Genomic DNA, 26,122 nt, shown 5'->3' with positions numbered 1-26,122 from the left:
TTTTTAATAACATCATAACTTAGAAAGTATATGAACCTAGTTCATGAAACTCGGACATACGGGTAATCAAGTATTCCTGGACATCCTGCCTTGGTTTCAGGCCACATGACCAAGGTCAAAAGTCATTTAAGGTCGATGAACTCAGACCATGTTCGGGGAATCGATTTCGAAATCTTAATCTAAGGTTAAGTTTTTGAAATGTCATCATAACTTACATGTATAATGTATACATGTTATGTGCACCTAGTTCATGAAACTTAGATGTTAGGTAATCAACCATTACTAAACATCCTGCCCGAGTTTCAGGTCACATGACAAAGGTCAAATGTCATTTAAGGTCAATGAACTTTGGCCATGTTGGGGGTATTTGTTGATTTCCATCATAACTTTGAAAATGTATGGACCTGGTTCATGAAACTTGGACATGTTTTGTTGTGAGTATCAGGTCACATGACCATGATCAAAGGTCATTTAGGGTCAATGAACTTGAGATTATGCTAAGGAATCAATACGAATTCTTAACTAAGGTCATATGTTTTAAATATCATGACTCAGAAAGTATGGATCTATAGTTCATGAAACTTGAACATAAGAGTAATCAAGCATAAGTGAACACCCTGCATGAGTTTCAGATCACATGAACAAGGTCAATGAACTTTGGCCATGTACATAACTTTGAATGTTTATTGATCTAGTTCATGAAATATAACCAGAAGGGTAATCAAGTATCACTAATTCTCTTAAATCGCGCAATGCAGGCGAGACTGCCAGAGGCGCTCCAAATGATTTTTGTTTGTTTGGGTTTTTTTTTTGTTGGTCCAAACCGATATACGTAAATCTTTAATTTGTTAAGACTTTACTTTTTTTGTAAAGATTAAATTATTTGAAATGTTTTTAAAACATTTTAATTTGAAGTGCTCAACAATCAAATATAATCGGCTTTGTGATTCCTTTAAAAGTAAGTAAAATATTGCCAATCGATAACCCTCACTCAAGCAATTATAGTTTAAACTTTTCGAAAACTTGGATAAATAGATAGTGTTCGAACAAATTTATGAATTTCGAAAGATTTACGTTTACAACATTCCATACAATAGTTGGCATATCTATTGTATGTGAACGAGATGGCACAAAATTACCCTTTGGCAATCTGGGGAAGCTCAGAATTTATATGTTGCAACACGAAACCGAAAATGTAAATTGCCTGTCAATCTCTTTTATTTGTATTTGTACAAGAACAACAAAATGTTGTATTCAGGCGCGCCGGAACATTTTCATTTTGGGGGGGGGGGGCAAAATCCCGAAGGGGGCACAATATTTTTGACAGCGTGAGATGCCGAAGCGATCGAGCGGGAGAGGCTATGGGACCCCCCCCCCCCACGGTAAGGATTTTGTGTAAAATTGGAGTATAAAAGTTGCGTTTCTAAGTGCATTCAAAAATAAATTTCTTGAGAATTAAACAGTCTTGGAGTTCTTTTTGCTCCTTCTGTTTCCTCCCTTCTGACCCAGCCTGGTGTTTCTTCATGACCAGGGTCGCAGTTCCAGCAAATTACGAGCCTTATTGCAAACGAAATTGTTTCAAACCAATGTAATATAGGCCTTTTAAAGACTTTAAGATGACAAACATGACCGTACGCAGCCGGGGGCCGCCGATCGAGAGGGCAAAATTCACAAAATTCACCAAAAGTGTGCACGAAATCCTTCAATTTTATTCTAGAAAATGCAAAAGCTCCCCCATCACAAATCCCCTCGCTCTTACGTTTCTTCGAAAATTTAGGTGTTGCAGCCCCACCCACTCCCGGGTTTTTTTTTTTTGCAAACGTCCATGAATAACAAAAGCTGGGATGAACCAGAGAACATAGCTGCCATCTCGATCTGATTAGTAACAGGTAATGGGAAGAAGTTTTGGAATCTAAAATACATAAGTGCTATATATGAGCTGAAATAGTATCAGACAAAACGCCTTCCAATCATGCCAATGAAAAGGAATAGAGGAAAATACGGGGCTGTGAAAATATCTTAAGATTTTTTTTTTTTATAGTAGAGCAGTACTGTAACGCTTATTTTTTTCTTTTATATTCTTTACATTTTTATTCATATCTCGGATAATATGAGTCCGGTCAAGAAGACACTTTCACAGATGATTTTATTTTTTTCATGTCTAAACATTATCTCTAAGTTGCTTTCGAGTGGGATTCACCATTTTACAAATTATAAATTATAATCCTCTACACATGATTATTCTGAGTGTAATTTTCTGATAACATATCTATATTGAGTTGATATGACCTTGGTATTTTCTTTAGGGCACTGAATTGTTATTATTATTTGTTTGGCGTCACCTGTGCCTGGGAGGCGAAAAGCGAACTGATGATCCACAGGTCTCTCCTCCCGATATAACTGATGGGGGGGGGGTGCAGGTGGACCTCGACACCGGGGTTTCCCCCTACTCTTATACGAATAGTGCAGTGGGTTCTTAACGTGCAAAGGTGGTGACTCTCCTCTACACGGGGCCTCCATTTAACGTCCTATCCGAGGGACGGAGTGTTTTCCATTGTAACATAGCCTGCATCTATGAAACATGGGAGAGACGTTTACACACAACGCACTGACTTCAGTCATCCGCCCAGGGTGGACTCGAACCTACGATCTTTGGTTCGACTTCGACGGGCAGACGCGTTACCGACTGAGCCAACACCGCTCTCTTGTTATCACTGTATTAACTCAATTTATATTTAGTTGAAAATGAAATAATTGAAACAAGTTTCTCGAGATGTTATGGTTTCTGGGCTTGACAGCTATGACATAGATTCCATATCTTGCTCGAGTAACTAGTGTTCACGCGCGTTAGTGATATCGGGTCCGGTCTGAGCGTTTCTGGGCGACCGCGCGTTTGTTAGATGACACAGCCAGCATCATAGAATTATAACCTAATCATTGGTGGACCACTATCAATTTGCCATTCGCTTTTAGTCTGAAATGTATTCATAAAAGGTTAAACGTTATCACACTGTAATAGGATGGAAAAGGAGCTTATCAAAGCTATGTTTCACAGAGGAACTGTTCGTCAAAAGACGCGGGGCTTACTATGATAATGTATTTGCCCCGTCAGGGGCAAAATTTTTTCATTTTTGACAATCGAAATCACAATTTTCAGGCAGAAAAGTGCCCTCATTTACTTTTGTCCTAAAATAATTTATCTTTTTTTATCTTTCAGGGGGGCACGTTGGGGGGCAAAATTTCGTTTTGCCCCCCCCCCAATTTTATTTGGGGGGCAAGTGCCCCCTTGCCCCCCCCCCTCGCTTCTGGCGCCCTTGATTGTATTTATCCTGACAAACAGAAAATGCCTATGGGGCGTTCGATAGTTTCAACGACATTAAAATATGTATTGTAGGGCGGGAATTTGAGGGTCGCTAGGTCGTTTGAAAGGAATATTTTCATTTCATTATGTTTTTTTAAATTGTATTACATTGTAATATGTAACATTTACTTGTCTTCACTCCTAGGAGCTCTTTAAAATGGGGGCACAGGTATACGCGCAAACCTCTCTCTTAATCATATTTCACCATCGCGGTTTTCAACGAGTGGTGACGTGTTTTAATAGCAAAACAACCTTGCCACAGTGTCAGTCTCCTGCTAAAATGCGATTATCAGAGGTTTTTTTTCCAATGAGAGATATATGGGATGGCCATTCATTCCTTGACCTGAATAGATCTCATGGCTATCCTTCGATAAAAACATATGGCCTTTTGGAGATTGGAAACCCATAATCTGCTTAAAGAGAGGAATTATCCCCAGTGGCTTGAGGCAGAGACTTGAGCCATTAGAAGTAGATATATAGCCTGCACATGTAAACTTGGTATTTGAAAGCGAAAGTGGTTTAGTGTACCTTTACAAATTGTGCCCTCCCTCCATCTCCCAGTTATTTTCTCGAAGACAAAGCAATAAGCCCCCCCCCCACACTCTCTATATCCTACCCCCTGGCCCTCTCTCCCACGTTAATGTATCTAATCATTTTCATTTCTATCTATTGACATGCTTGAAGAGTTAACAGGTTGCCATCGATACATCCTTTAACACAAAGGTTAGCGAATGATTGTACGCTTAATTTTGTACATTGAAGTCAATGCAATCAATCGTTAAAAATGTTCTGCGATCATTGTTAAGCTTTGAGTTCCAGTCCCCAGGTAATAAAAATAATATATTTTACACTATACTCCTAAAACAGGATTAGTTGAAATAACCGGGATGGGTTTCTGACTTTAGTGAGGATACAGATTAAACGATTATCGATTAGTTCAAATGTTGGCTGGTTCTTCTTAAAGCAGGCCTTTTTCTACGCGTTTCATCAATCAATTCGCGGTAAAGCGTGTAAATACATTAAAGGACATGTCCACCCCAACAAAAACTTGATTTGAACAAAAAGAGAAAAATTCAACAAGCATAACACTGAAAATTTCTTCGAAATCGGATGTAAAATAAGAAAGTTATGGCATTTCAAAGTTTCGCTTATTTTCAACAAAATAGTTATATGAACGAGCCAGTTACATCCAAATGAGAGAGTTGATGACATCACTCGTTCACTATTTCTTTTGTATTTCATTATATGAAATATGAAATATTTTTATTTTCTCGTCATTGTCGTGTGAAATGAAGTTTCATTCCTCACTGAACACATGGAATTCCATTATTTAAACATTTTGTGCTTCAGGCAAGGAGGTCCTAATCGTCAAATTCGTAAAAATTGAAATATTATAATTCAAAGCATAAAAAACAAAGGAAATAGTGAGCGAGTGACATCATCGACCTTCTCATTTGGATGTAACTGGCTCGTTCATATAACTATTTTGTTGAAAATAAGCGATAGCTTGAAATGTCATAACTTTCTTATTTTACATCCTATTTTGATGAAATTTTCAGCGTTGTGCTTGTCTGATTTTTCTCTATTGATTCAAATCAACATTTTTCTGAGGTGGACTTGACCTTTAAGGAAATATACATTTGACTGCATCATTTATTTTGTTGGCTCGTCTTTACATCCTTACCATGCGTTTTATTTTAGCCGTTTATCTGAATATTTGATAATTATGTTATATTATTTTGATGATCGCAAGAGCATATTCACTGCAGGAGTTTAAAAACACACCTGTTTTAATTGCATTAGCTGAAGTTGAAATATGCAGATAGTGATTATTTATAATTCGTCCTTTAAGACAATCATGTATTTCAGTTCAAATTATGTTATTACTTGTTTGTGATTAAAACTCCTTCAAAATAATATTCATGTTTACATTTCATGTAATAAATATAAACAGCAAGCAGTCGTTTGTAAAATCGTTCGAGAACTTATATACAGATTCGTGAATAACGCAGGTTTATTTAACCATGCACAATCCTCTCACCCACGCCTATATACTGTATTGACATTCATTTAATTTTTGTTGTTGTTGTTTTTGCCTTCTTTTTCTTTAGCGCGTGAACGATTCTCCAATTTGGGAGTCATGCCAAAAACGCATGAAATCATATTTAGGTTGGCAAAAACAACGTTACTCATCCACATCCGATCGATTATTTCGGAGGAAAGAGCTCAAAGTAGAATGCTCAGTTTTTTCCCCATTTCTTCAAGCCCCATCTCAACCACACTGAGATGGTTGTTTTCCCCCTCAATCTACTTTGGTTAGGATGCATATTATGTCACTTAGGGAATGCCAATTCAAGATGGTATTCTTCATGAGGATGGTAAGCACGTAATGGTCTTAAAGTACAGTAACCTCCCACCAAGAAGCAACAGAAGACGGATGCATGGAGGATCGTTGTTAAGCAAAGCGATCCTACACGCGGGAAAACTTCTTCTCATGTGTGGCGATTTTTCACTTGGCGATCCTACACGCAGCGACGGGACGATGTAACGTAGCGCGATCCTGTCGCTAATAATTGGCGGTTCGTCTTAAGTCACGTGATATTGCGGTGAACTTGAGGCGCCACGGTCGTGAATTAAAGAGTGTGTAAAAGTAATCATGCATTTTCTGAAGGGTTGGTTTGGAAGTCGTGAGCGGAAATGAATAATGTATTTATCGTGTTTACAGTGACATGTCAATGAGTTTAATACGGTTTATTAATTTCATTTAATGTTAAAGAATCTGAAATTTTACTGTTGCCCTGTAATTGTTAATTGTTGATATCAAAATTATTTATTATTTGTCTATCTATTTTTTATAAATACATAATCTTTTTATTGATTAGTTGACTTTTTGTTTTCATGAGAATGAATTTTCGTACTACATGATTTCTTATTCATGAATTTAAAAAAGCGGATGTTATCAATAAGTGATAAAGCTGCTGAAAATTAGAACTTGGGGTGTGTCGGAATGTGAATGAACTTAATGATATACATTATCGCATATCTACATAAATAACACGATGTCGCTGGATCAAGCCACCTTTGAAACAATTGAACGGGCACAAAAGTCCTAGCAATAACGATGAAAAAAAAACATTTTTAGAGAAACTATGTTGATGAAAACACAAATACATGTTTGCATGTGATCCTGTCTGATAACTTCGAATGATGTGTTGCTTTGTTGAAGTTTTGCCCCTCTCTCTAACAAAAATTAACAAAATAATGAACACTAAAACAAAAATGAACGATCGATTAGTTCTTTGTACAGCGCATGCGCCATTCACATGTACCTTCAAATCCTTATTTAAACCCTGTAGTCTGTAGAGTCCCATAAATCAACCTAATCATCATCGATGGAAGCATGTTACAATCTCAATTACTAATCCAATTATAAGGTAGAAGGTGTTTCATTATCAAATTAGGATTGTGATGTCCATTACTTGCAGCGGAAATGAGACTTTAATGAAGTAAGATTTATAAAGGAAATTGGGATAATGTAAATGCTAACACGGAGTGGCAAGGTGGCGCCGGCCTTGATGTTGCGTTTGCGTGGAAGGCGAGAAGGCCTGCGGACTGACTTGATACTTGTAATAAACACGTTCCTCAAGGAAAAGTAGGGGCTCAATACTGAGCCTATTTTATATACAACTTTGAATGTGATATGTTGATGGAAATGATAACAAGTGTGTAATCATGGCCATGGTGATAGTTAGAAGTCAGGGGGCGTTTACAGCTTCCTGGTGAAGAAGAAGAAAAAGAAGAAGAAAAAAAAAGGAGGAGGAGAAGAAGAACAAGAGGAAGAAGAAGAAGAGGAAAAAGAACAAGAAGAAGAAGAAGAAGGGGAAGAGGGGAAGGAGAAGGAGAAGAAGAAGAAAGATGCGACGGAAAAGAAAAAATTAAGAGCAATAGGAAGGCGTAGGATACGGTGGAGGAGGAAAACAAAGATGAGGGAATGGTAAAGAAAGATATAATGACGACCAAATACTTGGAAGAAATATATAAAGTGTATATGCGCGCGTCTTTACTTCGATATGAACACAGTTCAGATAGAGTTTAATATCCACCTTCATCATATTCACTATGCAGTCATATAAATATAAAATGTCTTCTAGCCAATTCACCAATGTAATGTTTGCCCTGCACTTTAAACTGCATATTAAAACATGACATTTGGAGAAACAGAGGATAATACATCGCATTCCATATGATGTCAAATATTCTCAATCTTCGATTCATCCCGAGTCCAGGCCATATTGTCGTGCATCCCGCCGCGGGTCAAACGGCGTGGACCGATGATTATCGGCATTTCTTTGGTTACGACTCATCGATTTCTGTGGCCTTTCCAACAAAATTAGTTCCAAGTCATGAACAGGCTTGCTGACATCCAGTGGCGTTGTGGCGGGGAGGCTTAGAGAAGGGGGAAAGGGGCGCCGAGATCAGACGGGGAGGTTTGCGTTGATATTCAACGTTACTGGAGGTTGAATATGAAAGTTCTGAGATTGGTCGAATATATGGACATGACTGCTTGAAGGGAGGAGAGGGTGGGACATATATTTTAATTATGATGGAGCCTGAGCAAGTGAGTGAGTGAGTGTGAAAAGAGCCATAAATAGAGCTAGGGGGTTGGGGACATCTGACGAAGAAAGATCTGTCATAGATACCAAAACAAGATAAGGAGAGTAGAGAGGGAGAGACAGAGACAGAAAGACAGATAGAGAAGGGGAGAGACTGAAAAATATAATACTTAGTCCTTTAAGGGGTATAGAAACTGCATGCGTAAAGAGGAAGACAAAAAGTTATACTGATGATAATAGTGACGCTGAACTGTAGACATGGTAGAGATATTTAGTGTATTTGGATGAGGTTTTTAATTGTTTAAAATATCTTTTTAGATAATAATCGAGGTAAAGATATTGAAGAACGACAGGTAGGAAAGATGGAAGACCACTTGACAAAAGAAACAATGAGAACTGAATTCTGCTTAGTTAAAGTCTCATTAAAACAAGGAACAGTGTATGTACATCGGAAGTTACTATTCCATTGCGACTCTGGAGGAAGGGGAGGGGCGTTGAAGGGCTACTTCTACATGATCATGGTATAATGACTGTTAATGTTCATTCGTTTTGATTACTCTCTTCTCATGTATTTTATGGCCGTATGCACTTTTTTCAATGGGGGCAGGATGCGTTTAAAAAAATTGAGAAACTTGAAAACGAGAGAGCAAAGCGACCGAGCTTGCAACTGAGGCCCTTTGCCTTTTCCTAAAATGAAATATACCCGCACAGTTTCCGTTCAATTTTGCGAGAATTCTCGGTAAAAAAATGAAAGTTTTCAGAATTCAGGAGAGGGGGTGCAACAACTTCCTGCTGCGTACAGCCATGATCTTGAAAATGCCGATGATGTAATGGACGACAGCTTTTATACTGTTTATTTCATTCATTAAGTATTTTGTAATATCAAATTGATATTCTTTTTGTCGATTTGAATCTATTGAAACATGTTTCTCGAACGGTTATTTTACCTATGCTGTCTCACTTGCTTTCGTTTTCGAATAAGTTCCTGAAGCTAAAACTAAAAGTCGAAAATGTGAACTCATAATGAGTTTACATGTACGTTCGAACTTCATATCTACTGATGATGACACTCGATATTCACCTAGGTGTTTTCGCAACACCTTCTGGGTGTCTTTGAAGCGTTCCATTAGGTATGTGTTTATCAAACACTGCAGTTTTGAATGAAATCCGAAAATCACTAAGAAGTCAGTCCAAATCATTTTTGTGTTGTGCTGAACACTGTCTTGTCAGATGTACATGTATATATAGCCCGAAATAGATTGGGGATTTTTATCGTATCTGTATCGCGCTAACCAATATACATTTCGAATGAGTGTTTAATAGCCCCTCCCCCCTTGATTATTTTTTTTTCTTTTTAGTGTACCGATTTATGGGTACTGGCATGGAAAGCATCCGAATGATAAACATTACTGCGGGTGTCCTTTGCTGTCAAACATTTGCTAATGCATGATAATACTTTGTCTATTACCACGTTATACACGCACTAGGTTAGCAGTCAATGTACCAATGGCATGTACCGTGAAATGTCGTAAAAATGTATTGCCCCCTTCATGGTAATTATTATTATTCTATTTTTTCCACGAACATTTTCGAAATACAATAATAATTAAAAACTTTAGAACATTACATTTACGACCGTCTGTTTGACGTCTATAGAATGAACAGAACATTTTCGATTCCTTTCAATCAAATGGCCCAAATAATCGGATGGATAGTCTTCGGAAAGTGTAAAACAATAATTAAATCATCACGTTTGATCTTTCGATCTTAATTACTGTAGAATTTTCTTCCGACTTTTTACTTTCACAAGATCTATACTTTGAATTTGAGATTATGTAACCACGGTGGTTCCAATTTTTCCTCAATGAGGTTGAAATTTCATTAACAATTTCTCAATTATTATGATTATTGATCGGATTTCCATTTCAAAGCAATTTTCAACTTTACGACCAATTCTGTACTACCCCCCATCCCATTCCTCATTTATCAATTAGTGTGCTTTGGCCGAAGCATTGCCATGATTGTCGAAATCTTCATGTATTATAAAGCTACCTACATGTATCACTGTGAGCTTCTCGTCTGATATTCTCTCTCTTTCACATTGAAATCACACTTCATTTATAATTCAAAAGGTTGTTGCGCCTCTTGTATCATTCTAGTTTCCTAAAAATACATGTGGTGTAACGAGCATTTGCTCACTGCGGCGCCATCTTATTCCTTCCTACAGAATATACCTGAACTGCAAATGTGTCAGCACGTCGCCACACGTAGGTAATCGACATAACAGTCTTCTCCCCGCGGTATCCCTCCATCAGCAACGGTGCGGATGAGATCAAATATTCCGTGGGATTTCTGCCGCATCTCATCGCTCAGTCTTCTGCTCTTTTCCACTTTTCTCATCTCTTTCCTTTCCTATATATTTTTTTCTATTTGATTGAAGGGTTTGACATTTATTGCCAGGCAGCTGCCGTGGTATGAGCAGCAGTCGACAACATCATGTCATTAAAATCGATCACTGATTTAGCCTGAATAATTGATTTGCTCATGAAAATTGCATACCTTCATTTCGCAGCGGAAGGTACCTGAGTATCAGATCAGAATAGAAAGCTGTTACAAAGCACTATTCAGCATTAGCCCAACCCCCCTCGTTATCACTCTCACTTTCTCTCTCTCTATATATATATTTTCTTTATAATTATTGAGCCCCCTCCCTCACACACACACCTCAGCGCTACCCAAAACATATGTTGTCATCTACATGTATATCTCTCGGTATAGCCCCTCCCCCTCTCTCCCCTTCTCTAACCCCCACCCCCTCCTCTCTCCCTCTCTCTCTCTCTCTCTAAATATGTATATGTATGTATGTGTGCGTTTATGTATGTATGTATATATATACAAAAAAAATCATACATGAGATAAATTACATTCATGTTATTTGATATTGTTAAAGCGCTTCTCATACCAATTTAATTTTTCTTGTAAATTTTCCACGATTGCTGCACTTAATTTTAATAATCCCATTCGCATTATACAGTCTACTTTTGTTTTTTACTCTTAAAAAATATAATCTCACAATGCCATCACCTTTCATCATGTTCCTCAAAAGAATTTCCATTATGGAGATCACCAATACCCCCAACGCACAATGACTAAATGTCACAACAAAAAAGATCAATATGTTTTTCTCCTTCCATCGGGTCAGAAGGTTATCTCTTCAAATTATATTATTGACAGTCTGTTGTCATATTTTCCTCGATGACTGCGTTTCGTCATCACCACCATCCCACTCAGTTTATCAGTTTATGACCGGCGTACTATATCGCAGTCACACTATCGAGTTGAGCCTTGATCGATCAATTTGTTTTATATTATTTTGAATGACATACCATCGGTCGGTTTGGAATCGGTTTTGTCAGTGTAACTTGACATCGAAGAAGTGGTAAACATGACATCGGTATCAAATAACTGATAGCGTCCTATCAACATGATCAAAGTTACTTCCAAGCTTATTGAGTCCAGTTTTGTTTGTTTGTTTGTTGTTGTTTTAATGATTCTTTTGTATAATATTATTATTATTAAAATCTTACTAGTATGTATTTTTTACATATGTTGTTATATTTACGAAATACCAATGCGTTTTAATGGTCGTAGACCTGGTGTATATAGGAGCCGGGCCCGGGAGAAATCCAGACAAGAAATACAATCATGTAGCGTCCGGGGGAGGGGGTCCCCTAAAACAATATCCACACCCCTGCCCAGTCCCCTTTTTTACGGGATGTCAAGGTTTAAATTCAAAATAAATCTAATGAGCGTATCAGGCAATCGAAAATCTTTGTTTTGTTAGGGCTTTTCCTAGCTTAATTTCGATATTTCGGCAAATTGATCCAGAGAGCTTTGATGTTGGGAGGGGTATCAAGCAGATGAAAGAAGGAACTCAGAAGTTTCCTAAAAAAAATTTTGTAGTCTTCATCGAGAAGCCATCTTTTAAATAAAATAGGACAGATTATGGACTTAACAAAATCATCGAGGTCTTTTATAAATATTAATCATGTAGAAAGCTTATAGATGTTTCCTAAATTTTTGACATTTTGTAGTCTTCATCGAGAAGCCATCTTTTAAATAAAATAGGACAGATTATGGACTTAACAAAATCATCGAGGTCTTTTATTAATATCAATCATGTAGAAAGCTTATAGATGTTTCCTAAATTTTTGACATTTTGTAGTCTTCATCGAGAAGCCATCTTTTAAATAAAATAGGACAGATTATGGACTTAACAAAATCATCGAGGTCTTTTATAAATATTAATCATGTAGAAAGCTTATAGATGTTTCCTAAATTTTTGACATTTTGTAGTCTTCATCGAGAAGCCATCTTTTAAATAAAATAGGACAGATTATGGACTTAACAAAATCATCGAGGTCTTTTATAAGTATTATTCATGTAGAAAGGTTATACATGATGAAGCAATAAAATGTAAAACAAAATGATGACATCATTCTTCGGTACGGCAGATTCAAATAAGCGAAACTCAACAGAAAACCGCATGCTCTGTTGTGAATAACTCTTCACAATGAACTTGCATGCCTTTTTATGTCGATCGAATGTAAACTGAATCTTCCCGTAAAACATGTTGGGCGAAGGGGGGGGGAGGTATGGTGGTATATTATTTTAAAATAATTACTGCAGTAGATCTGGAGGTAAATTTACCAGTTAAGATAGTTAAGATCAAAAGTTTAATGTCTCTATCTAAGTGCTTATTCGAGGGCAGTGTCCCTCCCCCTATTCGCTTTGAACATTTAGCTTGAAAATACTCCATCGTTTTTCTTCTTTGGAATCCAAACGTGATAAAGGATTCTTATCGGATTACAACACAAAAAGAGATCTCTAACAAATCACTCTCTGTGAATCCTTGCACTCCTTTCTCTGTATTACTTTTTGGATTCTTTAACTACAAAAAAAATATCTGATTAGGCTTGCAAGAGTTATCAGAACCGAAAATCCCAAGCTTGGACATTAGTTTGCCTATTGTGACGACACAATGATATGGGGTGCGTGCTCACACCCTGGTAACCAAACCGCTCGCTAAACATGCTCAACATGCGTAATGGCATAATGCACTCTTAAAAACATGGCGTTCGCCTGTAGTTCACTCGCCTTTTCATTCATCTTTCGGATACGATTATAACTAGATTTATGTTCTCATTTCTTCAACAGTTCTCAAAGGATATGCTGGATATTTATAAATTGAGGAGTATTTCTGTACATCAGGCATTTTTACGTGTAAATTTGGTAAGTTTCATCTCGTTTTATCCCTTCTTTCGCGATCTAAATTAAACCTTCATAGATAAATAAAGTTCCTGAATGAGTATTCTCCATTTTTATAGGCCTATAACATCTTATAACTTTTTAACTAACTGTGTAAACAATGATTACGTTTTACAACATAGACACAACACAATTTTCAGGCAAAGTTCAGCCAAGGGGCGGCGTCAAAGTCTTTTAATGTGTGGCTTTGTGTGGGGGACCTAGCCCACCCCCCCCCCCCCCCCATTGAATTGCACAGGCAGTATAGAGTTCTGCGACCCATACCACTCTTGTTAATACACTTTCTTCTCTTCTCTTTATCTTCTTCCTTTTTATTCCTCCCCTTTTTCCGTAATAGTTGGAAAATCCCGAGGGGGCGGCTCCTTTTCCATGGCACCGCCCCTGATCCACCTAGATTATATTACGCAGTGGATAACCCTGAAAAATAAAAGAAGGTTATAATTCGCAAATATGCCTGTATAATCATTATGACTAAAGACTCCAATATTTGTGAAAATGTGTCAGTTTTCAGACATTTTCAGTCTATTGAATTATCATTTAGCAAACCCATAGCAATAATGATGACTTGACGCTTAGAAATATATATGCACGCCACGTGACAAACATGCCGAGTAATATATCTCAGTAACATGCTCTTCGATGGTAGTACGGCGAGTCGAAAACAGCCGTTTTAATTCATTTTTTGTAATAGCTTAATGTATGTGATTTCAATAAAAAATGAAAAAAAAAACCGACTGTTTTCGAATCGCCATATGGCCCCCGTAGAGCAGATTAATGTGACTGATGTATAATCAGATGAGATACACCGCAATTCATTTTTTATTCTTTTATTTTGTTGTGGCATTGTATTAGCACGGGTTTGATGAAAAAACAAATCAATGAACATGATGCAATTCACCATTTTCTGTTATCTCATAATTCAGACTCATTTATTTTTTAAGTTATGAGGTTATAAGCCTGCGTGTAAACTCACACGCTGTGTTACGTGATCCTGTTCCATACTGCAGTTTAGGATACATCACGATCTATCGATCTAATTTCAGCCCCCTCGGGCGACTACGACCCTGATTTATCAGGGGGTAAATCGATCATTCCGTGAATCCTCAAAACCTCTTCTATCCACCCCCTCCCTCTTTCAGCCCCCTCTTTATCGCTCCCCCTCCCCCACTGTAAAAACTGTGGTGTTAATACTGACACCAGTTGATGTCTATAGAGGACCACACCCTGAGGTGTTAAATTTATACCCTAGAGATTGAACATAACACCAACGAGTATAAAATAATGTAACAACCAAGGTGTTGTAATAACTATGTTAAACTAACACTATCAATTTAACACTGGGATAAAATAATTGGTGTGGTCCTCTATGTACACCGGTTAACACCACAGTTTTTGCTGTGCACCCATTCTTAAATCTCTCTTCCCCATCCCTGTCTCCCATTTTAGTGCTCCCTCTCTCTCGTTTATTATCCTCTTTCCCAATCGATCAGCAACAATCTGATCAATGCGTAGATTTGGGGGGTTTCAGTCAAGATCTGGCGTAAGTTGAAATGAGGGCCAATCCATTACCCTATGCACATCTTTCATATTCTCTCTCCATGTCTACTCCACCAGACCGCTGGGAAAGCAAGACCTTTCATTGCTAACGCAGACCGATATCAAGTTGTATTTTATTTCTCACCCTTACTTCACCATCCTTCTCAATAGGTTTAACCCTTCTTGCAGTGTTTCAGAATAATTCCGATACTTCGGCCTAAATCTTTATACCTGGATTGAAAAAAATATATATATGTACCTTATTTCGCATACGCCCTCTGTCGCCTGTTTTTATTACTTTTTTTAATACTGAATTTTTGAAATCTACTATTATCATGTATGTATTTTTTTTTCGGGGGGGTGGGGTCATCGCAGGCTGTAATAAATCCATTATGATTGTTTTCATACGCGTCGATAAGTCTTTCTGTCCTGAAATGCGTGAGAGAGATCTTTAAAATGACCAGTCACCCTAGTGTTATGCTACAGCGAAATTGATGGCTGACTTAAGACTTAAGGGATGTGTGTGTATGGGTGTGCATGATTTTTTTTATATCTTGTTAATTATGACTAAACTGATCACAGCAGCATATTGAAAATCATGATATATTGCCCTTTCCATCAAACATGTCAAACAATTTAGAACGAGATTCAAACTTTTGATGGGATAAGTAAGTATGTCGATAAATTGTTATTGATCATTTCCCTTATATTATTTTGTCCAATTATTGTCATTATTGTGTATTTCTCGTTTCCTCTACGATTTTTGCAGTAAATAATACATATTTAGGTTAAAAGGTGAGAGAGAAATTTGAATGTATGTCAGTAATAAGTGGGATAGTGTTTTTCATAGCATGATATTTTGATAACCTAATAGCTACTGACCTCACCTTTCACTTTCAATTTCCTTTGCGAAATGAAGCGATCAGTAATGAAAATAAGCAGATCACTTCGTAGGTAAATGAGGCATTATTTCCCTACTTCTTAATCCGGTCAATAGTAAACAGATTCTTCATGAGGTCCCCCTTGGGTTGAGCACCACGTACACACTGATTTAGGCCAACCATTTTCACAAGATGTCTTATTTTGTGCCTTAGGGAAATGGGTTTCGATCGAGTATGTGCAGACGCCATTATGTATATCATAGAACATATTTCACACCATTGTCAGAAAAATATGTTTTGATTTTTGATTCTCCATCACGGATTTTAGTTGTCATGTGATTTTATTAGACCGGTTTTGCAATATTTGACAAGTTAAAAAAATGTTATATATATTTTCAAAAGAATTGCCTGCAAGAGCACTGCCAGGATCTTCGTTAGATATGGACTTGGCAAATAATAGTTTGCCGTTATCAAGAGTGAAATCTTTTTTCCAGATCTTTGCATTATATAAGTTCAATTAAATAAATTCATTTTGAATGGAATTAATCAATATTTGATACTCTTTAGAATTACACGTAGATACTTCACACCTATTGGATAAATTTACATGTAGCCGGTTGGCATCCTAAGACACATCATTGCCAATACGTAATGAATATTTTGAGAATAAGAGGACGAGTTATTTGCAATGTGGATTTTGGGTCCTCCTAGTGGGACCTTGACCCCTTGTCCATTGACCATTGTCCCTACCTTTCAGCATGGAGCTATTACATGCTTTCAGTATGCTCTGTGTTTTCTATATTTTAGGCCTATATTAAATCTACATGTACGCCTAAAATATAGCATATTTCGGGTCAGCCCCTGCTAAATCACGAATTTTATAATTTAGCAGTGGCTTACCCGACTTTCATCATAATGGTCAATGATGACTTATAGTAAAGGTATAAATATTTGCTCACCTTAGTGATTTTATTTCATATGATAAATAGATTTAATAATGTTTAATAGATACTCCTCTTGTAATTTTCACACAGCAACAGCTTGTACTGTTATAGCTGGAGGTTGAATAGGAAGTAGATGGGTTGGAGAACAAATAGTATCACGTGACTGGAAATAGCTTTGGGGGTTTTGATGCATCAAAATGTCAAGATAACCTCTAGTCTTTATCATGCACAATTCAATAACACGATTTTTCATATCTATCCCCCTCTATCTCTCATCTCCTTATCTCCATCTTTCTCTCTCGCTTCCTCCACCCTCCATCTCTCTCTCTTCCTCTCTCTACCTTCACATCTCTCTCTTCCCCCAAATCTTCCCCTCGTCCCTCAAAAGCAAATAAATAAGAATTTGAAATTTCTTGTGATTGTCAATATCATTCTTTTCCGATTCTGCTTGAAAATGCAAGGTATCGGTTCTTGATATTTTTATGACATATATACAGCACTGGCGTATTAAGGGACACAGCCGCCCCGTGCCCCCCCCCCCCTTGAGAGCACTCTACAAATTTGTAATGTAAAAATGCTGTTAAAACAGAAGTGTGCCCCCCCCCTTCCCACTTTTGAAAGTAAATATTTTTTTCTTTGCTTGTTCATCTTTTTCGTGGACGAAATAGCCTTGGTAAAACCCCTTTTTATCCTGATTTATGGTGACTTGAAATAATTGCACACTCTAAAAATGTACTAGGCCTATACCTAACATAATATCGGTGTTATGCAGTGTCTTCACGACCTCGCGTGACCCCATGACGTCAATGGGCGGGCATGGCCGGTGAACTCCCTGACAGACAACGTAATATGAGTCGGGAATGAACGGGAAAAACACAAACACGATTTCCCATTTCACTGAACGAAATTGTTTGTGAATAAAGATAATGGAGCCAATATCTTACATTTTCAAACAGAAGCAGAAGAGATGCATTTTCATGGTGACATTCACATTATTATTACAATAGACTGCACAAGTTTAATGATATTCACATTTCGCAAGAAATAATTTGTTGGTTTTGGTCGGTGGTTAATATTTACTGTACAACCACGAGGTTTATATGAAATAAACTTAATTGAAAAACAAAAAGGTCTAAAAAAATACATAGTATGTATGTTGTTGGCTTGATAGTTAATAAAACTCGTTAATGTGAAGATGAAACATCTTCCAAAATATGAAAGATGTAAGAAGAATTATTATTATCATTTTAGTGTATTTATAGTAATTGGGATTTTTACGAGGTTTCTTTCGCGATATGTATTGTCTGGTCATAAAAATGCATAAACCAACTCCCCTTTCTACTTGTTTATTATTACTTGTTTATTATTACTATTATTACTATTACTAGACATTGTTTCCTCTCTCTCTCTCTCTCTGTCTCTCTGTCCGTCTCTTCCTCTCTCATTCTTTCCTCCTTCTCTCCTTCTCATTAGCTTTATCGCTCTCTTTATCTCTCTACCTCTCTTCATCACTTTCTCTATATATCTTCCATTCTCTTCTACCTCTATGTCTCCCCCCATCTTTTTCTTTTATTTTTCCCCTCTCTCTCTCTTCCACTAATATTCCTCGTTCCCCCTTCCAGCCCCTCTCTACCGTTTACTCGATCTATATGCCCTCTCTCCCTTCCTCATGGCATCACAATATGAAGGACATGACCCCCTAATCTACCTAACTCAGAATGAGGTCCGATCGATCGTTTGCTTTCAAGCAGTTCGATATCCTCCAAGCTCATCTCTCTAACCATCCATCATGGGCTAATCATAAGTTACTTACTTCGAAATTCGTTCTCGAAGGCCACCCCTCCCCTTTCTCTACCTCCTTCAATCTCCTCTAGATATATGTCTTTCTATCTATATATCTATCATTCTATCTACATTATATATGTCTATCTCTATACCCCCCTCACTTTATTAAACTTTTGTGGGCATTCATTTTATCAAATACGTTTACACTTTGTGCGTTTACTTAATTCTCAGAGGGGACGATAATATAATATTCCTATTTCGTATTATATTGGAGTTCTTGCACTGACCCCTATAAAAAAGGTAGCTGCTTCATCGTTTGATTTGGTTTAAAAGACTAAAAAAAATACCGTATAACATCTCTCTAATTTTGCAAGAGATAGAGAGAGAGAAACATTTTATTCCTTACTTTGTAAATTTGTGTTGAATTATGGAATAAAAAAGAATAAATATGGCTCCATTAGCTGCGTGGTATACATTCTAATCCGAATGGGAAAGGGATTCAACTCCTCTCATTTGCCTTTCTCCTTCGGTCTCCCTCTTTCGCCCACCCCCCCCCCCCCCCCCCTCCTCCTCTGCTCCCACCCAACGTTAAATCCGTTTCACAGGGGAATCTTTACCTGTCAAGGCAGGTTACCCGTTAAACAGTTGAAGGGCTTTTGTATCCTCTTGACGTGGAAGAAGCGTTGACGTACGTCCCTTGGAATTATTGACTCTCCCCTCCCCCTCCTCTTCTCCTCCCCCCCCCCCCCTTCTCCACCTCTCTCTTGAGAACTCTCTCTCGCACTCCCTTAAGAATCAACTTCAGAATCTGCAACACTTCACTCTTAATGTACCCATTTAAAGTCTTAACACCGCTTTGGTGCTTAATTCTTCATTCTTTGGTGTGCCTCTTAAACGGATCAAGCGTTTATTTTATTCCCTCGGGCTCTTCCAGTCTAGTCGAGTCTACTTCTCTCTCTCCACCCTCCTTCCTCCCTCTCTATATCACACCATCTCTCTCTTTTTTTCTCCCTCTGTTCTCTTCTCTTTATCGGTATACTTTTTTCGTATCTCTGACACATTTACCTTTAATCTAGCCGTGAAAATCTGAATGCCACTTTACTTTTTGAGAGTTCGTTGAGATGATGCGTCTATCGCAAGTCCCAGGGCCCCTCCTCACAAACACTCCCTTTCGCTCTCTCTGTCTCTCCCTCTCCACACCCCCCCCCCGTCATATTTTTCTCCTTTTGCCGAAAATACCCTCGTGCTGACTGAGAGCGACTATTCAAGAAACCGGAGTTTTAACACAGGTTTCTTCTTAATTCATTGATTGCTTTTCACTTCAAGATACAAAAATCAAACAAGATAACTCATGAGAGATTTTGTATAAATTATCATTTCTGTTCGATTTGGGTTCAACAAAATTAAAAATGGGGGTAAATTTTGAAATAATTAATTTATTTTGAAGCCCTATATTTTGATTTAAAATTATTAATTGGAACCTATTTTTTAACAGCAATAATGCAATTCTCGTGCTTGTTTTTTCTATTGCATATTTTTTTATTATTATTATTGTTGTTTACCTCTCACTTCATTCTTCTAGTATGAAAAGTTTGTCATTTGATGATACTTCCACGGCTGTTCTCATAAACCTCAACACTGTTTCCTCCATTTTCCCTTTCTCCACCCTACATCTTCCGCCCCTCCTTCTCCCTTTCTCTATCTCCTCATCTCTACTTTCCACCAGCGCCTCTCCTCCTCTCTCTTTTCTTTCCTCTCTATCTCTCTCCTCTTTCTTTTTTCCTTTGCTGTCTTCAATCGAATCCTACTCTGAAGACGTTGATGGATAAGATGCTTTCAAACAGGTTGGATAAGTTCCGTTGCTCATCGATCACTTAAGAAAGGTCAGGAAATTCAGCAGAATGTCATAATTTCCCGCTCGAACTCACCACTTGGTGCCTCGAGATATCTCTGTGCCGATTAAGATGGTATATCAAAATTTAAATATTCACATTTTTCTATTAATCTGGGCCCCGTTCTCGTAGTTTTACGTGAATAACTATTCGCTAATTTAACTACTGTTGACAGAAAAACACTTAACGAATTGTGTCGTAACCGGTTTGCGATATAGTTGATATAAATTTGAATTTATGAAGCACTATTGTGAAAGCCCTAGTAAGACTGGTTGACGGGTCTACAAACTGACGCTGTCTCGTTCATGTCATTTGGGATGACACAAAAGTCGTCATTGTGTGCGCATGTGCGTAACTCATCCGAACCAGATTTGGAAATTTAGATTTGATATTCCAACCCCCACCCCCCACCATTTTTCAGTCATAACCACGGCGCACTAGAATTTATTTAGTATTTACTTCGAATTTATTCACAATAAAATGTTATCCGTAGCTGGTGTTTTCAACAGAAATCAAGGGAGAGTATCAGATTTTCGTCGATAAGCTCTTGTTTTAGAGATTGTTAGGCATATGAAAAATTGAACGATTTTCGAGGTCTTGAAAAGATAATCCCGTTCACTTTGTTCTGAGGTTCCCATCTGACATTATCCATAAGATATCGTCTCAATTGAAATCCATTCTCGATCTCCAGAATCTCTGCCCGGTTGGAAACCATTTTGTTTTTTTTTAGATTTTGGTCTAGAAACCTGGTTTATTGACCGATATCGAATGGAGCGATAGCAATCTCTAGTTTTGTGTATCTACAGACGATACGCCACCACGCAATATTGAATGTTTTGGGCCAGTGTACGATGATGTTGTATTGTATTGACTAGATACACCATCTTCTTCTTCTAGAAGAAGACTAGACTAGATACACCATCGAGTCTCTTCAGGATGGAATGTCATTCGCTATGGTGTCTGCGAATCGATAATTGAATTCTTATCTTTCTTCTTCTCCGTCTTCGCTCTTCTTTACAGGTTCGTCGATCTGTCAGCTTTTTATTTTCAGATGTTTTAAGAAAGTAAACATGCTATTTCAATGATAATCAAAAATAATAGAAGTTTTATTTTGTATTCTATCATTTACCGATTAATATATTTTTGGGTGACCCAACTAACAAGCATACTGCTTTCATGGATATTTTTCTTGATATAATTTTCCTGATATATATATACATATAATGAATTGTGTATTTTTTAGAGTATGTGTATGATACGTCATATGTATAATGTCTCATTTTTATACTTTGCAATGTACTTTGTATATTCTCAATGGAAAATAAATGAATTCAATCAATCAATCAAATCGCATGTTTGGGTAATAAGGTCAAGAGGCTTACAAAATTGCTTGTGTTGAACAAGGTCTGAAAATCGTCCCATTCACAAAAAATGGCGACATTAATATGATTCTTATTTTCATCGGATTCAAACTTTCGGGGACTGGGTCATGTTATTTCATCCTTTTACCAATGGTATCTTCTTGAACTGCAATTCATTTTAGAATTTCTTTTCATTTTTATGTATCGAGGATGTTACTGGTCAATATATGTTATATAAAGTAAAACGCAGAAAATGGCGCCGTGTATTAAAATTTTGTCTTCATTTTTTTTAAGGTCATGAAACTCTGCATAGTGGAGAAGACTGGTATAGACTCAGGTTCTTTACCCCTCTTTGTATTCTTTCCTCTTATCCCATCTTTTTCCGTTTCTCTTGTCGTTATCCCAACTTGCTCTAAGTTTACAATGGTGCTGTTCAAATATTTTGTTCGTCTGCTTGTCACCGCAATACTCGATCCTCGTTCACGATGGCTGGATATGGATATGTATCTTGAAATAGGATCCCTTTATAAAATGTCAGGTGGCTTCCTCTCTTCGTCTTTATTTGAATATTCTGTGCGATCTATATGCTTCTCGTTTACCATATTTATAATTCGTCTTGCGTCATAGACAGAACATAGTCGCGTGTATCATTAATAGGCGAAATTTTAGGCAACAAAAAATCTGACTTTCCTCGTGTTTTATTCCTAAAAAAAAGGGTTAAGCAAGAGAACAACATGAATAGTAGGATTTTCATAAAGATTCAATTTCGGGCAAATTTGACTTGTGTAGAAATAAAAAGTTATACATGTATGTAAATTTTCTCAAAGTAGTGTGTTTGAACAGCACTAGACAAGGATTACATCTTTTTAAACATGTGAAAATGCAATGCTGTGAAACCCAACATTGCGACCGTGATTAATCCTGTTTGACAATGTAGGTAAGATTTGTTTGACGTTTTATCTGAAAAGAGTTGCTATGCTAATAAAACTACAAATCATCAAAATTTGTCAGATCTCGCAACTTGTTGGACAAATTTTGATGACATTGCTCCTCTAGCCCTTTTTAGCGATATCTGCTGTATCTACCTTTTTTCTGTATAGGATTTTCTTCTACTTCTCTTTTGGTTTTCAGCGGATCTTCACCATGATGATGATCGTCATCATCTGACCATCTACTTCCTCTTACAATCCGGTCATTTCTACCACCAATCGTCAAGAGGTCCTTATCCTGAGATGTTAAATTTACACCTCCATTGCACTAAAGAGTATAAAAACAACTCTCATGGGTGTTGAACTAAACGTAAATGTAATACCGAAGATAATGTACTGGTACGGCCCTCTATGTGTGCGTCAGTTAGCATCACATTTTCTTTTTCTCTTTTTTTTGTTGAGTACGGTATCTCGCAATATGAAAGGCAAATTGTAATAGATTCCCGTTTCTGAACTTTACCCGCTTTGCCTGATCGAAGATACCTTAGTTTCACCTTTTAATGCAATACCCCCCCCCCAGCTCTCTTTCACTATCCGTCTATCTGCTAACGAACTGCCAAGGTGTAGAGCACTAATGAATAATACAGAAGCAGGCCGACAGATGTCGGTCATTCTCTAAAAAACAAATAAAGATATTTTTCAAAGACACCATCCATCATCAGCTTTTACTGACCGTGATCTAATCATGGTGATGACATTGTCAATAATTCAGCACTATTCTCATCCGTGAGAAAAACCAGGGTTATTTCGAAAGTTCAGGTGGTGCAACCATAATATCATCCCTTGGGCTGATGCAATCGCAACCCCCTCAAAAAAATAATATAAAGATAATATTAAAAATAATGATAGTAATAAATCAACCAATCAATAACAAAATAATAAATAAAGCAATACAAAATCAAAATAGAAGTGAAAAATGGTAATATAAACTAATTAATAAATAAAAAATAATATTAAGTGAAATAAATAAATCAATGAATTAAGATATATAATATATAATAAAATAAAAAAATAAATAGATGAATAAAAAAATAAAACAATAAAAATAAAATACGAAATCCGTTTTCATTAAGAATCATGTCAGTTTGATTTGAATCATTATTTTGACCAAAAATAAACAAGTCTATAAAGTAGGAATATAATTTCAAGGGGGGGGTATTTCTTTTTTACGAAGAAATCATTTTAAATTCTGTGCAGACTTCACATATACAATATCAACATCAGTATATGACATGTGAACTCTATCCAGGATCAATATCTGGTGACCTGACTGTTCTAGAAATGCTCGGATTCATTATCTGGTCAAACGAATTCCTTACTGATTTTGTTTTTCATTTTCCAGTCAATATTATGTCAGTCGGTCGTCTCACTAGTAATCTGGAACCGTTTTTATCTTTATTTTTAAACTGACACTATTCTAAATCGGTTAATCCGATGCGTAAAGTATCATAAATTGTGTTATAATGCTAAAATAAAGCTAAAATAAAACCACAGATATAATAATCATGATCTTTGTTTTTTTATAGTATGCATAATTATGTACACGTATGTACAATATTGGTTACTCTTTTAAACTTTAACTGACTTTATATTTTAAATAATGTTTATTGCATCCGTTTTTCAACGATATTATGAGCTTGCTTTATATAGTTTTAGCAATGGCTAGGATTTCAATACACCTGCTGTGCTACATTATCATTAGCATGTCTGCAAACCGTTTTATGACATGCTACACTGTAAAAACTGTGGTGTTAAAACTGACACCCGATTGGTGTTAATAGAAGACCACACCCTCAGGTGTTAAAATTACACCCTAGAGATTGAACATAACAACAAAGAGTGTAAATGTAACAACCAAAGGTGTTGTAATAACACCTATAGGTGTAAAACTAACACCACCAATTTAACACCGGTGTAAAAGAACTGGTGTGTTCCTCTATGTACACCGGTTAACACCACAGTTTTTGCTCTGTATATTTGAGATAATTTAATGACGATTTGCAGGAAATTCTTCATCCTCACTTGTCATGGCAAATAGTTAGCTTCACACCGCGCTTTATTTTGATAGTAAAACTATTTAGATCCCCAGTGCCACTCCCGTCTCAAAAACTCCAGTGCCTTGTAGCCTCACATCCCAAATGGCGTAGTTTGGTTTATGACAACATTCCCGGGGCTTTTATAAATAAACACAAAGCGGTCAGACGAAAATGGGGCATACACTTCGCCCGTCAGGTGGTTGTACTTCCGTTAGGAAAGATCTAACATCCTGTGCCTTGAATTCACTACGAAGTAGTGATGGCAGGCAGCAAGCTTAAAGTTAGAGACAAACATTGATTTGACTTTAAAATAAAATACGAGCTTCAAGGTCAAACTTTTTCACATGTGTCTTTGACATGTTACAAACATAAAGCCCAGAAAAAATCTCGTCTGAAAATAATTAGTGCTTCAAAAAAGAGAAGTATAACATGACCGGAAACACCATATTAATTTCATTACATACACTATATGTATTGTATTTACATGTAAGACGCGAAATTATAAAATCGTGACTGCGTTGTACTTGTACCTTTTCATTCTCTCTAATGGTTATTTTCATGGTTTTCCATATACAATCATGTTTCATCTTTGTTTGATAATCTGTTAAATCGACTGTTCACAAAGTAAGCCAATGCCTTTAAGAGGAAAGGGGTCACTCATTTCAAGTGACTCCATCCAGTTTATCTCCTTCGGATTCAAAAAGACGGGCCGTATACACTTAAGATTGAGAGGGGATGAAATCAACCCCATGTCCTCATCCTTCATTTTCAATTTTCGTTTGAAATCCCACGTCGGTGAGATGTATCAATTTTTGCAGTGTTAGAAATTTATCATTTTCTCTTTCGCAAAGGGCTTTTTTTTCACTCTTCTCCCTTCTCTGTTTAGGTCTCTCCTTATCTGTTTCTCCCTCCCCTCTTTTCCATTCTTTCTCTTCTCTGTTCTCCATCTCTCTCTCTTTCCTCTCTATTGTGACATCACCTCCCCCTCCACATGTTTTTCGTTATTATTTGCACAATTGAATCCCCTTAATATTTTTATTGCAAGGCAAACTATCATACACAGATTATTCTAATTAACACAACAGCTTCGCTAACTTTTTTTCAAACATTTATACGAGATTGGATATAAAATCTCTTGAAAGAAATCGGAAAACATCAATATTTTTTTTCACAATGTATCGGTAAGACAACTCATGACTCTGTTTACATCTACCTTAGATAACTCAATAATGTTCGAATTCATTTATCATTCATGCAATTTAATCACTACTTTTATATATACCGTAAATTAGGAGGATATTTCTACTCGAAAGAGCTTTTTACTTGTTTAAATCATGTTGATGATTAATTTTGATCAATAAAGATTTAAAGAAGAACAAAAACAATTTTTCTGATG

General features: G+C 36.9%; 1 protein-coding gene across 2 annotated transcripts in view; it reads left to right on the top strand.

The window, feature by feature from the left end:
• LOC121413672 overlaps window positions 1-26,122 on the top strand; it is a 70,146-nt gene that overhangs the window by 8,623 nt on the left and 35,401 nt on the right. The window contains exon 2 of one of the 2 annotated variants that reach the window (XM_041606590.1): window positions 13,192-13,266. The gene's annotated coding sequence lies outside the window, so the exon portion shown is untranslated. Of the gene's footprint in view, window positions 1-13,086; window positions 13,267-26,122 lie in introns of those variants that run through there. The other variant, XM_041606591.1, reaches the window with a different exon arrangement.

Source organism: Lytechinus variegatus, chromosome 4, assembly GCF_018143015.1.
Source record: "Lytechinus variegatus isolate NC3 chromosome 4, Lvar_3.0, whole genome shotgun sequence".
Classification (NCBI taxonomy): domain Eukaryota; kingdom Metazoa; phylum Echinodermata; class Echinoidea; order Temnopleuroida; family Toxopneustidae; genus Lytechinus; species Lytechinus variegatus.
Note: the sequence above shows the minus strand (reverse complement) of the source record. Positions and strands in the feature narration are given on the sequence as shown.